The sequence below is a fragment of the Zalophus californianus genome, chromosome 5 (assembly GCF_009762305.2).
Source record: "Zalophus californianus isolate mZalCal1 chromosome 5, mZalCal1.pri.v2, whole genome shotgun sequence".
In the NCBI taxonomy this organism is placed as follows: Eukaryota; Metazoa; Chordata; class Mammalia; order Carnivora; family Otariidae; genus Zalophus; species Zalophus californianus.
In genome coordinates, this window is record NC_045599.1 from 39,694,488 (window position 1) to 39,708,980 (window position 14,493).

The 14,493-nt window shown below is 43.8% G+C and overlaps 1 protein-coding gene and 1 long non-coding RNA gene across 4 annotated transcripts in view; one reads left to right on the forward strand and one right to left on the reverse strand.

Moving 5' to 3' along the window:
* DPYSL3 (dihydropyrimidinase like 3) overlaps nucleotides 1-14,493 on the reverse strand; it is a 115,109-nt gene that overhangs the window by 45,380 nt on the left and 55,236 nt on the right. The gene's annotated exons all lie outside the window — the stretch shown is intronic.
* On the forward strand, nucleotides 974-14,412 carry LOC113929355. Its single transcript, XR_003522167.1, has 3 exons — nucleotides 974-1,131; nucleotides 6,697-6,812; nucleotides 14,224-14,412. It is a non-coding gene; the product is annotated as an uncharacterized LOC113929355 (long non-coding RNA).

Below are 14,493 nucleotides of genomic sequence, written 5' to 3' on the forward strand. Positions count from 1 at the left end.
TCAATAAATGCAGGTTTCTTTATAGGCTAGGACACAAATCTCAGGCCAGTGCTTCTCACCTGGAAGCCTACCTGCTCTCTCCTCTATCCCTGAAAAGTAGCTTGACATTTCATTTCTTTTTAGTGTGTACATGTATGTATGTGTGTGTGTGCGTGTGTGTATAAACTACCTTCCTACAAGAATCCAAACACTTCCTAAGGAGCATGGGGAGCTGAGAGGATGGACCAGCTCACTTTTTTCTGGCTCTTTCTTGACACACTTAGCAGTGGTAATGACCAATTCCCTTGCTCATTCTATCTGCCTAGAAACCTGCCAACCCACAGCTCTGTTTCTATTTGATAGACAGGTGGTTATTAAAGAAGTGGCTATTTTTTGACTCTCGGGCCCCAAACTTCTCCAAGTAATACAGACAGAGAAAAGTGCAGATTCTCCAAGAACAAGGACTTCAAGAGGTCAGGTGGACTCTGAATGAAATGAACCCTTGAAATAAATACAACTGAGCCTCCATTTAAAAATTATGAGAACTCAGAAATGAGACTGGCAGGCAGTTAATCCTATAACAAAAGGTTCCTTCACACAATAGGCACCTCCTAGGATGTATTTCAGACAGCCTTCCATTTGCAAGTATCACACTAAAATCACAGGACTGTATGCCCCATGCCTGAAGGCCTGCAGACTTCCTCCCTACCTGCAAAGCCTTGACGTTGTTTCTCCACCTCATAAGCACTATTTCACATTCTATGATTCTAACACCAGCAAATAATCTTTTGAAATAATTCCCAAATAGTCCTTTCTTTTAGGACCCGTCTCTGCTCAAAAATGTTTCAAAAAGTGCTCTGAGGACTGACGTTTAGAGTAGCCAATGCTGGATGCATACCCAAGCAAGATGTGCATTATGACATGTACTCAATTGTGTCCAAAAAACAGCAAGCAAGTTACAACTGTTGCAAGTCTCTTCCCTTTGGCTCAGAGGGAGCAGGTGTCCGTCCATGTGTTACCACTTTGGCCACTGTTCTCAAATCTTTTCACCTTTGCTCATGGCTCCATTCATTCAAGGTGAGACTGAGCCAGGCCTGGGTGATACAGTGGGGAAAGACACAGAAGTGGTCCCTGTCACCATGGAGCGGGCAGGTCAGTAGCCTTCTGATAACCCTGCTTCCTTGACACCTGTTCTCCCCAAACCATTGACCCCAAGGAAAGCACATGAGCCTAAAGGAAAGAAGCAGTAAGCCTTTTCATTCCCTGACTTATTTATCCATTCATTCTGTCATTTAATCTTTATAAATGCCTCCTGTTCACAGTAGTAGGGATACAACATGAACAAAATACATTCCCTGCCATTGTACTGTAGTGGCTGGAAAAGCAAAGAATAAATAAGCTAACTAAATTAGTAGTGTACTTGCAACTGTGATAAGGGGAATTCACACAGAGGGTGAGGGGATAGCAGAGGCTTGGAAGTATCTGAGGAGGTTTTCAAAGAAGGCATGTCTAAGAAGCTGTCAGCGGAACGGAACTCTGAATGATCTGAGGGAGCAAACCAAGTCAAGAATGGCTCTTAGGAAAGACCGCTCCCTCCCTCCCAGGGAGCAGCAAGCACGGCAGCCCTGAGCTGGGGAAGAACATGGCCCAGGGAGCGCAAGAGCCGGGGATGGCTGATGTCAGTCACTAAGGAGCAGTGGCAGGGCCAGGAGTCCAGAGAGGAAGACAGTCAGGGCCAGGCCACATGAAATCTGGAGAGCCACTGTCTGTTTTATTCCCAGTGCAACAGATGTTCGAGCTGGGGGAGCAACTTGATCTGATTTACATTTGTAAAGGATCACCCTGGTTATGCCCAGAGAATGACCTATGTGTAGGCAAAGTGGGAGCACAAAGATCAATTAGGGGATTACAGTAAGACCAGGGAGGCTTGAGCTAGGGCAGTGGTGAGTGATGAGAAATAGTGACAAGGGCTTGGATTGAGATTCTACTCTAAAGGCAGAGCCAACCAAGTTGCATGGCCAATCTGGAGCTGAGCTGAATCTTAGCCCCAGGATCTGCTGAAAACAAACCCTATCCCCCTCTTAACTTGATTGCGCCTTCTTACTAATAAAGTCCAAGTGACTTTAACCGCTACATTGAAGCACTGATAGACCACACAAAACAGGGAGGATGGAGCTGCAAGACAGCCAATTACATTCAATACGTAAAGCACCTCATGTTTCCCATATGATAAGCTTTGGGTTTACCAGTAGCTCAAATTAATTTGATGGGGGTTTTTTTGTTTGTTTGTTTTTGTTTTTTTTTTTAGTTGACTGCATATTTATCAGGCCTTCCTGTTGAAAATACTTCTAGGGCGCCTGGGTGGCTCAGTTGGTTAAGCGACTGCCTTTGGCTCAGGTCATGATCCTGGAGTCCCGGGATCGAGTCCCACATCGGGCTTCCTGCTCAGCAGGGAGTCTGCTTCTCCCTCTGACCCTCTTCCCCCTTGTGCTTTCTATCTCTCATTCTCTCTCTCTCTCAAATAAATAAAATCTTTAAAAAAAAAAAGAAAATACTTCTAAAATATGTCATTATAAAACTCTGGCATAGATAGTTTCCACATCCACTCATGTTACAGATGTATGGGTGTGGATTTCTGCTCCAGCAAATATGACCCAGTGTGGGTAAGTGATTCCCCTGCAATGCATCAGATTTCTTTGGGGCCTGGGGTCCATCATTCCACACCTTAATCCTTCACTATGTTTAGCTGTCCATTTCGACAGGTGAAGGTGTAAAGCCACTGGGAAGACTTTGTAGTGAAATTCAAATAGCTTGATTATCTTTTAAAATTTCCCTGTTTTCTGTATTTTTCTTAAAAATCAGGGGCCAGTTATGTCCTGTCTAATCCATTAGGTGGATTCCAAGTCATTGAGACTCTGGAGTACATTTTTTCTTCTTCCTAACTTTAAACAACTAGATGACACTGGTGACAATCCAGCTGGGATTAACTTCCGGCCTGGGAAGTAGCACCGAGTACGAAGGAAGTGTTTCAAGTCAGACAAGGAGGTGAATTGGGAGCTCGCGCCACCAGTTAGTTATTAACTATGTAACTTGAGATAAGATAACCTCCTGCATCTGTTTCTTCAACTGTAAAGTAGAGCTATAAATAATTATAATCTGGACATAAGGATGAAATGAGATGTCATGGATAAAATTATGACTAAATATCAGTCAGTATGGGCTCTGACATGGCATCATTTCTTACCTTATTTATGTGGGTTTCCCTTTTCTGTTCATTGAGAACTTCTCAAGTTTGAAGATTTGAATCTTTAAATGTCTTTGTCCTTAACTTCCCCCCGTATCAGTCTGCTAGGGCTGCCATAACAGAGTACCACACACTGAGTGTCTTAAAAACAGATATTGATTTTCCCATAGTTCTGGAAACTGGAAGTTCAAGATCAAGGTGTCGGCAGGGTTGGTTTCCCCTGAGGCCTCTCTCCTTGACTTGCAGATGGCCTTCTCCTCCCTGTGTCTTCAGATGGTCTTGCTCTGACTTGTGTCCTAAACTCTTCTTATAGAGCCAGTCATAATGGATTAGGACCCACCGTAATGACCTCATTTACCTCAGTCAGGTCTGTAAAGGCCCTATCACCCAATCCAGTCACATTCTGAGGTACTATGGGTTAGGACCTCACCACACAAACTTTGAGGGGACAAAATTCAGCCAACGACAGACCCTCAAATTCCCCCGCCTCAAAAAAAAAGGGGGGGAGAGGTGAGAAAAGTACTGAACTAGAGTAAGGGAAATGAGTAGTACGCTTTTTTTCCGTAATTATTTTGCTGTGTGACCTTTGGCAAATTATTTTCCCTCTTCAGCCCATATTTTCTTAATCATTAAAATGAGGGGTTGGAATAATGGATCCCTTATTTCTCTTCCTGCCCTGAACTGAGCAAAGCTAAGTGTTTCCCATAATTTCTCACATCAAACAGGGTCTGAGATAGAGCATGCGACGAAGTAACTGAAACAAAAACAAAACAAAACATACCTTCTTTGTGGAATCAACCCAGGATGAAGTCTCTAGAAGCAGAGGATTAGATCCAATTGCTTTGAAACCTTCTAAGTTGTTTATGCCCTTTCTCTCTGTAAGGCCATAATTTAAACCAATTTAGTTGGATAAACCAGAAACCCCAAGCTGAATTTATCAATATCCCCAAAGTAATCTCATCAAGATTTGGGGCACAAATTGGCTTTGAGGAAAAGAGTATATGATTTCAAATAAAGGTCTCCTTGAAAGAATTAAGGGGAAAAAAGTTTTAAAAACAAACATACACATACACACAGAGAATGTAAAATTAAAACCAGCTTCCAAGCTCATAGGTTAAGCCATTAAGGAGAGGGGAGAAAGAGCTAGGCATGTTTCCTCTCCAGCTGTGTAGCTTCAGGTCCCAGGACACTGTGTACCTCTACAAATGTCAACAGCCTCAGCGAATCAGACAGGCAAGCAAGGGCAGACGTGAGAAAACCAACGTGCTTACTCAAAAGCAGAAGAGAAAGGGAAGGTGGAGCTCTCCATGGAAAATGGCCCAAATGCCAAAGCAATCAGAGCAATGACAAGAATATAGGTGAAGATGGAAGACAGTGGGTTTCAAATCTATAGGCTGGCAGTCTTGAGCTGAGCAACTCGGGGCAAGTTACTCAGCCTCTCATCCTGGAATACCTTTTAATTTAACTTCACTTAAAAAACGGCAACTGAAAACAAATGCATCATTTCATGTTTGTTGTTAATCCTACAATCATAGAAACAAACACAAAAATGCAAACAAAATGCGATTAATTTAACCAGATCCCCAAGCACAGGGATAATATGTGGGTTTTTAAAATTATGTTATGGAAGACTATTTGAAACATGGAAAGATGTCATATTGTAGAATGGAAAGCAGGACATAAAACAGCATGAACACGACGTTGTACCATTTTAATAAGTGGCATATACAGTCTTGAGAAAAAGTTCTAAATGGGTGTATTCATAAAATTTACAATGGCTGTCTCTGATTAATTTCACCACAGCTTATTTGTATTGTACTCCTTTTGTTTATTTTGGTAAATTCTTCTGTAACCCTCATGCTGTTTTTTGTATTTGGGGGAAAAAAAATTCCTACCTAATTTTAAAATCTCAGTGCCCTACAATAGACCAGACAGAAGAAGCCCTAATTCATTCAGCCCCACTTGTGTCTCCGTCTCTGTTTCTTCACCTGTAAGGGAAGTCTAGACTAAAATATTCTCTAAGGGAATTCTGACTCTATCAATCTCACAGAGCTACATTTAATCAAAACCTCTGCAGAATCTTGCTTTGGATTTATTGAGAAGCTGGGGAATATCCTGTGGGCTATGGAATGAGAAGGAGGCATTCAAATCCACGTTAAGAAGAAATCCTCATTGGTATTTTTGTTAATTCAATGCAAAATAGTCTTCTTTGCTAAGAGTGGTGGCCTCCTCCCTGGCAAGTTGGCCCTGAATGTACCATCGTGTGGAGCAGCTCTGGACATACTGGGAAGTGAGACTGCTTGTAATGGGAAAGCTGGAGGGCTTCCAGAACCAGGCAGCGCTCATGCAGAGGAGGGCACCAAATGGCTGTCCTCTGCACCTCCCATAACCTCAACTACTCATGCTTCATAGGAAACAGGTGCAGGGAAGGCCTTCACCCTGGACCTGAATTAAGTGAACTCCAATTTGCACAAGTGTCTCATGACCCTGGAGGTGGGAGAAGATAAAAGAAGGTAGAATTTAAGGTTGCTCCGCCTAGCAGTTAAGAGTGTGGGCTAAGTCAGTTCGAATTTTGGTTCCACCACTGAAGGCTTGTGTGATCTTAGGCAAATTTTCTGACCTAAGTGTTCTCCACAATGAAATGGGAAGACCGAGTTGGAAACCCATCTACCTAACTGAACAGTGCTGAGGATTACATGAGATAATGACTAAAAAGCACTCAACACAGGAGACAATAAATATTTGTTATTGTTAGTAGTAGCAGCTGTTGTCGTAAACTAATTTCCCCTCTATGTTCCAGAGACAAGTATCGCATTGCTAGGTCCAGAGCCAATGGTCAATACGTGTTCTACAATCAAAAAAAGAGCCAAATGCTGTTATTATACCTGGTTATGTTATACATGACATTTTCTAATACATAAAGTATTACACATATACACAAGCATAAAAACATTTCATCTAAATGGCCAACCCTACCTAATAGGGAAGCAAAAAAGACCTAGGGGGCTGCTCCTTCATCAAGTACTCTAAAAGGTGGGGTTTTCTGTACAATGCAGACTGCCCTAACTGCTGCTAATAACTCCCATGGCTTGTGGTTTCTAGGCAAAGGCAGAAAGGCCTCAATTTAGATCTATGTTGGATCCTGGTTCAAAAAGTCATGGTGACAATTTTCTTGAGTTGAAAGGAGGCATAGAGTTCTCTTTCTTTTAAATCATTTCCTGAAAGAGAAACAACGGGTCTGTTTGCATGCAAGATGTACCCAGGTAGGCCCTGAAACAGGCTGAGAATGGGGTCAGATGCAGGATTTGGAAGAAGGGGAGGAAGGGAGGTCTATAAGCAGAGAAGTACAAATGAGGGCCGGGCTCCATGGGCGCTGGTCAGGTCCCGGAGTACAGTTGACTCTGCTCGCTCTGCTGATGGGCTGTCCTGTTGCTCTTGGCTCAGTGATCCTCTCTGCTGGTTTCTTATGACAGGCCGTCTCTCTTAAAAGTTAATATTCAAGAAAGCTGCCAGTGAAAGGGAGGATGATGTACAAGCACAAATGTATGCATGTTCTGATCATCTTCTGGCTTGAAATTTTTCCTGCAACGTAAGTGTTAAATGTATCCATTCATTCAACAAATATTTACAGAGGGCTTAATATACGCCAAAGAGTTGAGTGCTGCAGATTCAGTGGTAACAAAACCCAAACCATCCCTACCTCATGGGGTGTCCATGGCATTATTTGGCTTTTGGGAAGGGGTTATTTCCATTGGATGACAGCCACCACACTTAAAATGTTGGCAAGAGCAACTGAAAAGAGCTTGGTGGAGCATATATAGACTTGGAGCTGTTTTCTGTTGGTCTCCCTAGTCGCTTGACCAGCATAGATTTGGAGCAATTTGTCACCTTTGTGCCCTTACCAATGGTAGCCTTATCCAAAAGAGAAACTGTACGTGCCAGCAAAGGAATCATGGTCTTGTTTTAATAATACTCATTTGAGGGCGCCTGGGTGGCTCAGTCGGTTTAAGCGACTGCCTTCGGCTCAGGTCATGATCCTGGAATCCTGGGATCGAGTCCCGCATCAGGCTCCCTGCGCAGCAGGGAGTCTGCTTCTCCCTCTGACCCTCTTCCCTCTCGTGCTCTCTATCTCTCATTCTCTCTCTCAAATAAATAAATAAAATCTTTAAAAAAAATAGTAATAATAATACTCATCTGAATTAATACCAAAGAAGAAGAAAAGGACATCATTATTCCATTTCTCTCCTATACAGAGTCTATTAACCAAACCTACCCTCTGAATGAGAAAAAGGCTGGGATTTTAAGTGTAAAATGCAACCAAAGACCCTTAGACCCAACACAGATTTGGGCTGGCCCCACTGAATTTAAGCCTATAAGGACTGCTCTTTCTTCTCACTCACTGTGTTCTCTTCCCTCACAGAAAGGGTTTACGATTCTTCTCTAAATTCCGAACACAGTGATGAGGGCTGACCATGATCTCAGGAAAAAAGAAAGGACAAAATAAAGGCTCATAGGATCATGTGCCCTGGCAGGGACCTTGGAGATCATTTAGTTCAATGCCCTCATTTGACTGATGCAGAATTGAGAGGGATAATAAGGGTTTGCCCAAAGTCACGCGTAAATGAGAGGCAATGGCAGGCCTGAACCACAACATGCTGACACTCCATCCAGGGCTGTCTTTCCCTGTGTCAAAAAACAAGAGTGCTCCTTTGCAGAAGGAGCAGAACTCCTCTCTTAAAAAATCAAATCTCACTTTATCCTGCATATTTCATTGTCCAGTGCTTCCCTGGGAAAAAGAGACTAATTAAGCCATGAGAAATGTGTCCTTGAATTCCAGATGTCCCAAATGGGCTCCTGGACCATTCTAAAGTGGAGCTCCCCCCTCCTGCTTAGAGTGCTGGGCGTGTCCTGGATTTCTCTTGTGGAATGGGAACGGGGAGCTTGGCTCCTTCCAAGTCTGGGAAGCAGACAGAGACAGAGAGTGTGAAGGGGCCTTGGGCCCAGATCTGTACTTATGCAGGGCAGGAAAACAGCATCTGCTTTTCCACCCATACATGCCTCTGGGCAAAAGCCAGAAGCTAACTCAGACAGCTGGCAAAGCAATGCATGAACCACCGTTAGGAGGACATACGCTCGGCTGTTGTTCCAGTGGTGATGTGATAGCTTTGGCCAGATCATCCCCACTCCTTCCACGCCCTGTGAACACTGACCCACATTTGTGAGCTAACAGGTGTGGACAGCTGGAGGTGATCCACCTGTGGATAGGGAGTGACTGCTTTCCTGCCTATGAAACTAACTGACCTCTGGAGGGATCAATCCCAGGATCTTACTTTTCCAACTGTGTGACTTTAGTCAAGTTACTAAAACTCTCGGAGCCTCTATCCAGAGCGCAAAAATGGTGGTTATTCATTGCAGCTACAGGAGATGCTAGGAGTCAAGTGAGGTAACCCACATAACTACTCAATAAATGGTAGCTTAACAGCTCCACTACGCTTAGTCACATCTCTCTAACCACTGAGATCCCTACAATCTAATTAACAGAAGAAAGTTCCTCAAGAGAAGTTGGGTTTTTATTTATTTATTTATTTATTTATTTATTTATTTATTTATTTATTTGAGAGCAAGCGAGCACAAGCAAGCAGGGGTTGGAGCAGAGGGAGAGGGACAAGCAGACTCCGTGCTGAGCACAGAGCCAGAAGCAGGGCTCGATCCCACGACCCTGAAATCATGACGTGAGCCAGAAACCAAGGGTCAGAGGCTTAACCGATAGAGCCACCCAGGTGCCCCAAGAGAAGTTGTTTTTGTAAGTAGACTCCATGTAGAGACTAGGGCCAAACAAAAGAGGCTAAACCGAAGGGCTCATCCTATTCTACCATACAGTTTTTTTGGTCTATTTCATTTATTGAAATAGACATAGACTGAGTCTGATGAAAGAGAAATTTCACAAGAGAAGAGTGTGAAAATAGAAAATAGCCCATTTCTCTGGGTTGTCCAGGGTCTTTCTCATTTGTCTCTGAATGGTCTATAGAAAATGGGAGAAAAGGTAAAATGGAGCACTGATTTGAGGAGGGAGTAAGTGGGGAGCCGGTCAGGCTTCCTATTAACATTCATCACAGGAGGCGATGACATATTCAAATTTCTAGTCCCCTTATGATTAGGAGCACTGATTGTATCAAAGGGGGGCAGATTTATATCCTAGAGAGACAGTCCTCCTTGTGTAAACGTTTTGTAACTTTTCAAATGTAATAAGCAAAAGCAAATAGTTCTATGAAATATGTCAACAGGTAAAGAACAGAGGGCCCATTAGGACATGAAGGGGTTTTTTTGTTCTTTTTCAAATTCAATGTTTTTGTTTTTTGTTTTTTGTTTTTTCCAACTGAGGAGAAAGGGCAGAGGAAAAGCTACTGAACAGGGAGTCATGAAGAACCTACCAGAAAGGGTATTCATAACCTCTGTCACTTTAGTGTCCAAGCTAATTAGGATTAAAAAACAATCTAGTGCAACTAAATAAGAAAAATGCCCTTTATTTAGGTTAAGGGAAAGTCTCTATATCAAAGACCAAAGACAGTCTACTGGCCTGTTAGATTGTCAGAAATGAATGAGAAGCCTAATTCTGAGGAACACTGGAACATAACTGAAGTAAGAAAAAGATAACAAGAGCTTCTATATAACATTGTATTAATTTTTGTTTTTGAAAACTTGTATTCAAAAAGTAGTTTCCTAAGTAGTCTCTTCCTACCCCAGACCTTTATCATGTCTTCCGCTTCATGAATTTCCACATTCCAGAGTAGCTGAGATTTCATAAATAAATCAGCGTTTACTATTTTGGAAGATATCGGGGCTCAGAGACTGCTTTCAGGGCCACTATCCTCATTTGGGCCTTTCAACAGCCCAGGGAGATAAGCAGAAAGATTTTCATTTGTAAGCTGACAGTTCTACCACATAGACTGGAATTCTCTGAGAAAATCTATTCCTCTAGAATTCCCCCAAACGCTCAGCCAACTCCATCATAACTACTAACAGGCAGAGCTCTTTATACACCTGAGGCACTTTGCTCGTGTTTCAGAAAGAGGAATAACCCAGGGGTGCCTGGGTGGCTCAGTCAGTTGAGTTTTCGACTCAGGTCGTCATCTCAGAGTTGTGAGATCGAGCCCTGTGTCAGGCTCCACACTCAGCTCGGAGTCTGCTTGGGATTCTCTCTCTCTACTCCCCTCAAATAAATTTTAAAAATCTTAAAAAAAAAAAAAAAAGGAAGAAAGAAAGAGTAATAACCTGGTTGAGAATCACCACATAGCTGCTCAAAATATAAAGTAACAAATGAACACCCCAAGCAGGGCCTGGGCTGAGAGTTCCATGATCAGATATGTAAGATGTTTTCCATTCCTAACTTTCCCTCTGTCTTTTACTCTGGAATTTCTCTACCAAGATGCCTTACACGGATAAAGCCAACTGTGGGTGACTTCTTCTCTTTTGGTCTCCTAAACACTAGTCCTCCATCTCCTAATATTTGCTCCCAGTCCCAAGTGACACCTCTTGAAGCAAGAAGAAGGCACAGAGGCTGGGGCAGGGTTTGACTCACGTCTCCTCCAGGTTCTCGGCTGGTTCAAGGCCCCCAGCTCAGCTGCTGCACTTCATAAAGCCCCTTCCCTTCCCCTTGGGAATAAAAACTTCCCATGGCACCCACAATGCTCACGATCACACCCTTCAAGCGAGACCACAGCACCCTGACTATGCGCCCAGGAAAGAACTCTCCAGGTTGTGTTCCTGCCTGAGGATGTGTATTCTGGGAATTTCCAAACATCACACACATTCAACCCAACCTCCAATGCGGTGGAAATGCATTATCTGCAAGATAATATTTATGGAAATCCAATTACCGGTTGCAAAAAGCCAATTCTCTGCAATGTGCTCCCAGAGGGAATTCTGGAACGCTTTATCCACACCTTCCAAATCTCTGCTGCATGCGCCTCTGGGAGGCAAGCAGCTGTACCAGGATGGAGAAGCCTGGGTTTATTTCCAGCTTTGCCCCAAAATTCTCACAGGGTAACTCTGAATAACTAACTTCACCTATCTGTGCTTCAGTTTCCTTAAAATGGGTTTTTGCAGAGACTCTTGACAAGAGAATACGTATAAAGCCCTGGAACTTAACGGTTAGATCCCTCCCACTCCTCCGGTCAGCTTCAAGTGGTAGCATACAAGAGGGTAGCATACAACTTTCCACCTGCAGAACTGATATGCTAGCTACCATCCCCAAAAGTGTTATTTACATTTATTGAATATAAGAAGTAAGAGACACCATGTTAAGGGATCTGTTGACAGTGGCAGGCAAAATACACTTCCCAGATCCTACCAGGACTACTTAGAGAGTACGGAGTCTTTCCTCTATACCATTTGCCTTACTTACACGAAGTAGTAATGATGGTAGAAGCAGAAACACCAAAAAGAATGTGGTGGGAAGGAGCACAGACTTTGACTTCAAGCAGGTGTGCAGGTTTGAGTCCTGCCTCTAACACTTACTCACTCTCTGATCCTGGGCAAAAGCATTTGATTTTCTATGGGTTTTGGGGATTTTTTGTTTTTTGGGGGGGTTTTTGTTTGTTTTGTTTCTGGATCTATAAAATGGGGATAACTATAGTACCTTTCAGACAGTGTTGAGTCAAGGATCAAAATGAGACAATGGAGGTAAGGCATTCAGCACAATACCTGACACAAACACAATAGGTGTGAACTCTTCTTATTAGGAACAATTTTTAATTCATTTATTGATTGAACTGATAACCATGAGATGTCTGTCTATGTGCTAGGGACCATGCTAGACAGTGGAGACGGAGGTGAATGGCAGCACAAGGTCCCTGCTCTGATCTGCTGAACCAGCCTGAGCTGCCAGCCTGACATTTAGAAGCAAGGGCTAGTATCAAGGTAGACCAGACAGGACATGCACATGGATAACCTGAGAAAGAACAGTAAGATGGGAGGCCTGAGCCACTCACAGAGAAAGCCCCAGCCAATTCTACCAACCCTCTCTCTCCAAGAAACCAGTAAACACAGTATACCGTATAAGAAGGCTTTGATCTCAGGAGGGCAGCAAAAATAGGTGGCAGGAAAAAAACAAAGCCTTACGGGGAGTAAGGTGGAGGGAGCAAATTGTGACAGAGGGTGGTGTCTGGGGAGGCATAGGGTATCCAGCAAGAAAGACTGCCCCCATCGGTCCTCAGATTCTAGTGACATTTTAGCTACTGGGTGGGGCAGCCTTCACAGAAAGGAATACAGGGAGGCTAGAAAACTTAATTCAAATGCCATAATCTTACCATTTAAAAAAATAAGCTAGAATTAACAGTAGGGGATATATGTCACATTTAGATCTTTAATGACGTTTTCTATCTGCGGCCATATTTTAATGTTTTTCATTATATCTAGGAAGAGTATTGCAACCCTTATAGTATGGAGATAACTATAATCATCTATAGACACACAAACACGCAAAAATAATTGAATGTAAAACAGAACCCCTGTTCACAGAAATACAACACAAAGCCTGAGGAAAATTTACAAATGGATTCCTTGCCCCCAAAGACCAACAGCCCCCCTCCTGCCATGCTCCTCTCTCCCTCCCCACCCCAGACCCCTTGCAACAATGTGAATACAAGGTAGTCTGGCTTGAAGGAATTCACAACCACTGTCCATTCTTGTCACAGCTGCTGGAGACACACAGCCCCAGCTTAAAGGCACAGGCAGCTATGCAGCACCACGCCCCATGCACAGAGAGAAAGGATGGAAGCCGTGTGGAAAATGAAGGAGGCACCCTAGGGAAGAGCATCCAAACAAGAACAAAAGGGAACCCCTTGCAAACCTGGCCCTAGGATTAGGGCACAGCTACATTTACGGGGGCTTCGAAGACAAGTTATCAATCAGGGCTAAATTTCTGTAGCTCTCCTGAAAGGTGGCCCAAGTGATACCTATAAGAATGGGCGTGGCCCTCGATGCCACAGCACAGGCTGAGTCCGTAAGAAGAACCTTGCAGTCTTTGGACTAGAAAGAAAAAAAAAAAAAAAAAAAAAAACCTTTTCTCTGCTTATCCCAAACAGGAGAACTGGCACACGTATAGCGGAGGTAAGGCAAGTGGCATGTGAGCAGCATGCTTCACGCATGGAACAGCATGAGAGCTGGGGTTCATCCCTCCTCAGTGAGGGAAACTATCAAAATTGAGCTTTTGTCCCAGTCTTTTTTTTTTTAAATGATACCTTCCACAGCTTTCTGCAAAGACAACTGGCACTGAGAAAATACCATGCATTATAAAAGATCCACAATGTTTCTTCAATAAAGTGAAGTCAATGATATCACGCAGTGATAAAGGAGGATATGTTTACACCCAACACTTTTACCTGGCTAAAGGATCCCTACCCATCCCCACCTCTCTTTCTCCTAGCCACTGTTTATTCCCTAAGACCAGGTGGACGGCAGTTAGGGGTGAGGTGCACTTGTGTGGGGTGAAGCTCAGGTGCATGAAAAAGATAGCATGCTTCAATAGAAACAAAACCACTTGAGAATAAAGTGCACTAGAGCCAAGAACAGCTTCCTCCTGCCTACAGAGGTAAGGTCCTGCATTGGCAATCTCAAGCACACAGGGCGTTCCAAACATAGCGGAGCAAGTGCAAACAGACTCATGCCCACAGCAAAATCTGGTGGATCCCTGGCAAATTAACTATAGTAGCAGGTACAGCTGTGCCCTAGGGCAGCTGCAGAGCCTCCCAGGGGCCAGTTGATCACTTCCTTTGTTCGCCTTGCAAAGATGGAGTAGCCACCCATTCCCCCACTATACACACACACACAGTACACACACACACCCCATTCACAACAGACAAAGCACAACCACACTGCTTCATGCTAAACTAACAAATGTCAGTGTTTTTTGTTATTGTTGTTTTGCCCCCTACCACCACCCCCCCCCCCTCTTTTTTGGTAATGCTCATCCCAGCTGGTCGTATGCCCCTTCCTTTCAGGGACATCATTTCGGTGCATCCCAGAGAAACCCCGAGCCGGGGCGCGGTATTTTGCCGCTGAGAGCTGGCTCTGGTGAAGATGCGGCTTCTGTACCTGATAATGGCACGTTCCCTCTCCACCCCGCCCTAGGCGCTCGCCCAGGGCATTTGACACCCGCCCGCGGGTGGCTCGCTTTTGCACACAATGGCAGTTGGACATGTTAAGGCACACAGCGTGCGCCCACGACCCCAAACTAAAATCTGCTCTTAAAACTCAGCCTTTTCTTGGGA